Source organism: Barbus barbus, assembly GCF_936440315.1.
Source record: "Barbus barbus genome assembly, chromosome: 5".
Lineage (NCBI taxonomy): Eukaryota > Metazoa > Chordata > Actinopteri > Cypriniformes > Cyprinidae > Barbus > Barbus barbus.
The window spans coordinates 144,567-150,135 of record NC_136733.1 but is presented as its reverse complement, the minus strand read 5'-3'; positions in this window follow the sequence as shown (position 1 = coordinate 150,135).

Below are 5,569 nucleotides of genomic sequence, written 5' to 3'. Positions count from 1 at the left end.
CCGGTCTGGGTTTTGCTCCAATCCAGGAGACCGCAGAATCCGCTCGTCCTCGGAATCCGGTCCGGATTTTGCTCCAATCCAGGAGACCGCAGAATCCGCTCGTCCTCGGAATCCGGTCCGGGTTTTGCTAAAATCCAGGAGACCGCAGAATCCATTCGTCCTCGGAATCCGGTCCTGGTTTTGCTCCAATCCAGGAGACCGCAGAATACGGTCGTCCTCGGAATCCGGTCTGGGTTTTGCTCCAATACATGATTTATGAACATGTCCATCTGAAACACATGATTTTTGAAAACAATTTCCATCTGAAATCCATGATTTTTTAAAAGGACTTCCATCTGAAATGATTTATGAAAACAATTTCCAATGTGAAATACATGATTTATGAAAATGTCCATCTGAATTACGTTTAAAAAAAAAATTCCATCTGAAATACATGATTTATGAAAATGTCCATCTGAAACACATGATTTTTGAAAACAATTTCCATCTGAAATATATGGTTTATGACAACGATTTATGAAAATTTCTATCTGAAACAGGGTTAGGGCTTAAAAAAAAAAAAAAAAAAAAAAAAAAGGCAAATTCCGGTCATCCTCAGAATCCGGTCCGGGTTTTGCTCCAATCCAGGATACCGCAGAATCCGGTCGTCCTGAGAATCCGGTCAGGGTTTTGCTCCAATCCAGGATACCGCAGAATCCGGTCGTCCTGAGAATCCGGTCCGGGTTTTGCTTCAATCCAGGATACCACAGAATCCAGTCGTCCTCGGAATCCGGTCCGGGTTTTGCTCCAATCCAGGAGACCGCAGAATCCGGTTTTCCTCGGAATCCGGTCCGGGTTTTGCTCCAATCCAGGATACCGCAGAATCCGGTCTTCTTCGGATTCCGGTCCGGTTTTTGCTCCAATCCAGGAGACCGCAGAATCCGGTCGTCCTCGGAATCCGGTCCGGGTTTTGCTCCAATCCAGGAGACTGCAGAATCCGGTCGTGCTCATAATTCGGTCGGGGTTTTGCTCCGATCCAGGAGACCGAAGAATCCGGTCGTCCTGAGAATCCGGTCCAGGTTTTGCTCCAACGATTTATGAAAATGCCCATCTGAAACAGGGTTAGGGCTTAAAAAAAAATTAAAAGAAAGTCCAATTCCAATCGTCCACAGAATCCGGTCCGGGTGTTCCTCCAATCCAGAATACCGTGATTTATGAAAATGTCCATCTGAAACACATGATTTTTTAAAACAATTTCCAGTGTGAAATACATGATTCATGAAAATTTCCATCTGAAACACAGGATTTTTGAAAACAATTTCCATCTGAAATATATGGTTTATGACAACGATTTATGAAAATGTCCATCTGAAACAGGTTTAGGGCTTAAAAAAAAAAAAAAAAAAAGTCCAATTCCGGTCGTCCTAAGAATCCGGTCTGGGTTTTGCTCCAATCCAGGAGACCGCAGAATCCGCTCGTCCTCGGATTCCGGTCCGGGTTTTGCTCCACTCCAGGAGACCGAAGAATCCGGTCGTCCTGAGAATCCGGTCCAGGTTTTGCTCCAATACATGATTTATGAAAATGTCCATCTGAAACACATGATTTTTTAAAGCAATTTCAGTTTGAAATACATGATTTTTGAGAATTATTTCCTTCTGAAATGCATGATTTTTTAAAACAATTTCCAATGTGAAATACATGATTTATGAAAATGTTTATCTGAAACACATGATTTAAAAAAAAAAATTCCATCTGAAATACATGATTTATGAAAATGTCCATCTAAAACACATGATTTAAAAAAAAAAATTCATCTGAAATACATGATTCATGAAAATGTCCATCTGAAACAGGGTTAGGGCTTAAAAAAAAAAAAAAAAAAAAAAAAAGTCCAATTCCGGTCGTCCTCAGAATCCGGTCCGGGTTTTGCTCCAATCCAGGATACCGCAGAATCCGGTTTTCCTCGGAATCCGGTCCGGGTTTTGCTCCAATCCAGGATACCGCAGAATCCGGTCTTCTTCGGATTCCGGTCCGGGTTTTGCTCCACTCCAGGAGACCGAAGAATCCGGTCGTCCTGAGAATCCGGTCCAGGTTTTGCTCCAATACATGATTTATGAAAATGTCCATCTGAAACACATGATTTTTTAAAACAATTTCAATTTGAAATACATGATTTTTGAGAATTATTTCCTTCTGAAATGCATGATTTTTTAAAACAATTTCCAATGTGAAATACATGATTTATGAAAATGTTTATCTGAAAGACATGATTTAAAAAAAAAATTCCATCTGAAATACATTTATGAAAATGTCCATCTAAAACACATGATTTAAAAAAAAAATCTATCTGAAATACATGATTCATGAAAATGTCCATCTGAAACAGGGTTAGGGCTTAAAAAAAAAAAAAAAAAAAAAAAAAAGTCCAATTCCGGTCGTCCTCAGAATCCGGTCCGGGTTTTGCTCCAATCCAGGATACCGCAGAATCCGGTCGTCCTGAGAATCCGGTCCGGGTTTTGCTTCAATCCAGGATACCGCAGAATCCGGTCGTCCTCGGAATCCGGTCCGGGTTTTGCTCCAATCCAGGATACCGCAGAATCCGGTCGTCCTGAGAATCCGGTCCGGGTTTTGCTTCAATCCAGGATACCGCAGAATCCGGTCGTCCTCGGAATCCGGTCCGGGTTTTGCTCCAATCCAGGATACCACAGAATCCGGTTTTCCTCGGTATCCGGTCCGGGTTTTGCTCCAATCCAGGATACCGCAGAATCCGGTCTTCTTCGGATTCCGGTCCGGGTTTTGCTCCACTCCAGGAGACTGAAGAATCCGGTCGTCCTGAGAATCCGGTCCAGGTTTTGCTCCAATCCAGGATACCGCAGAATCCGGTTTTCCTCGGTATCCGGTCCGGGTTTTGCTCCAATCCAGGATACCGCAGAATCCGGTCTTCTTCGGATTCCGGTCCGGGTTTTGCTCCACTCCAGGAAACCGCAGAATCCGGTCGTCCTGAGAATCCGGTCCGGGTTTTGCTTCAATCCAGGATACCGCAGAATCCGGTCGTCCTCGGAATCCGGTCCGGGTTTTGCTCCAATCCAGGATACCGCAGAATCCGGTTTTCCTCGGAATCCGGTCCGGGTTTTGCTCCAATCCAGGATACCGCAGAATCCGGTCTTCTTCGGATTCCGGTCCGGGTTTTGCTCCACTCCAGGAGACCGAAGAATCCGGTCGTCCTGAGAATCCGGTCCAGGTTTTGCTCCAATACATGATTTATGAAAATGTCCATCTGAAACACATGATTTTTTTAAAACAATTTCAATTTGAAATACATGATTTTTGAGAATTATTTCCTTCTGAAATGCATGATTTTTTAAAACAATTTCCAATGTGAAATACATGATTTATGAAAATGTTTATCTGAAACACATGATTTAAAAAAAAAATTCCATCTGAAATACATGATTTATGAAAATGTCCATCTGAAACACATGATTTTTGAAAACAATTTCCATCTGAAATATATGGTTTATGACAACGATTTATGAAAATTTCTATCTGAAACAGCCTTAGGGCTTAAAAAAAAAAAAAAAAAAAGGCCAATTCCGGTCGTCCTGAGAATCCGGTCCGGGTTTTGCTCCAATCCAGGATACCGCAGAATCCGGTCGTCCTGAGAATCCGGTCCGGGTTTTGCTTCAATCCAGGATACCGCAGAATCCGGTCGTCCTCGGAATCCGGTCCGGGTTTTGCTCCAATCCAGGATACCGCAGAATCCGGTCGTCCTGAGAATCCGGTCCGGGTTTTGCTTCAATCCAGGATACCGCAGAATCCGGTCGTCCTCGGAATCCGGTCCGGGTTTTGCTCCAATCCAGGATACCGCAGAATCCGGTCGTCCTGAGAATCCGGTCCGGGTTTTGCTTCAATCCAGGATACCGCAGAATCCGGTCGTCCTCGGAATCCGGTCCGGGTTTTGCTCCAATCCAGGATACCGCAGAATCCGGTCGTCCTGAGAATCCGGTCCGGGTTTTGCTCCAATCCAGGATACCGCAGAATCCGGTCGTCCTGAGAATCCGGTCCGGGTTTTGCTTCAATCCAGGATACCGCAGAATCCGGTCGTCCTCGGAATCCGGTCCGGGTTTTGCTCCAATCCAGGATACCGCAGAATCCGGTCGTCCTGAGAATCCGGTCCGGGTTTTGCTTCAATCCAGGATACCGCAGAATCCGGTCGTCCTCGGAATCCGGTCCGGGTTTTGCTCCAATCCAGGATACCGCAGAATCCGGTTTTCCTCGGAATCCGGTCCGGGTTTTGCTCCAATCCAGGATACCGCAGAATCCGGTCTTCTTCGGATTCCGGTCCGGGTTTTGCTCCACTCCAGGAGACCGAAGAATCCGGTCGTCCTGAGAATCCGGTCCAGGTTTTGCTCCAATACATGATTTATGAAAATGTCCATCTGAAACACATGATTTTTTTAAAACAATTTCAATTTGAAATACATGATTTTTGAGAATTATTTCCTTCTGAAATGCATGATTTTTTAAAACAATTTCCAATGTGAAATACATGATTTATGAAAATGTTTATCTGAAACACATGATTTAAAAAAAAAATTCCATCTGAAATACATGATTTATGAAAATGTCCATCTAAAACACGATTAAAAAAAAAAAATCCATCTGAAATACATGATTCATGAAAATGTCCATCTGAAACAGGGTTAGGGCTTAAAAAAAAAAAAAAAAAAAAAAAAAAAGTCCAATTCCGGTCGTCCTCAGAATCCGGTCCGGGTTTTGCTCCAATCCAGGATACCGCAGAATCCGGTCGTCCTGAGAATCCGGTCCGGGTTTTGCTTCAATCCAGGATACCGCAGAATCCGGTCGTCCTCGGAATCCGGTCCGGGTTTTTCTCCAATCCAGGATACCGCAGAATCCGGTCGTCCTGAGAATCCGGTCCGGGTTTTGCTTCAATCCAGGATACCGCAGAATCCGGTCGTCCTCGGAATCCGGTCCGGGTTTTGCTCCAATCCAGGATACCGCAGAATCCGTTTTTCCTCGGAATCCGGTCCGGGTTTTGCTCCAATCCAGGATACCGCAGAATCCGGTCTTCTTCGGATTCCGGTCCGGGTTTTGCTCCACTCCAGGAGACCGAAGAATCCGGTCGTCCTGAGAATCCGGTCCAGGTTTTGCTCCAATACATGATTTATGAAAATGTCCATCTGAAACACATGATTTTTTTAAAACAATTTCAATTTGAAATACATGATTTTTGAGAATTATTTCCTTCTGAAATGCATGATTTTTTAAAACAATTTCCAATGTGAAATACATGATTTATGAAAATGTTTATCTGAAACACATGATTTAAAAAAAAAATTCCATCTGAAATACATGATTTATGAAAATGTCCATCTAAAACACATGATTTAAAAAAAAAAAATCCATCTGAAATACATGATTCATGAAAATGTCCATCTGAAACAGGGTTAGGGCTTAAAAAAAAATAAATAAATAAATAAAAAGTCCAATTCCGGTCGTCCTCAGAATCCGGTCCGGGTTTTGCTCCAATCCAGGATACCGCAGAATCCGGTCGTCCTGAGAATCCGGT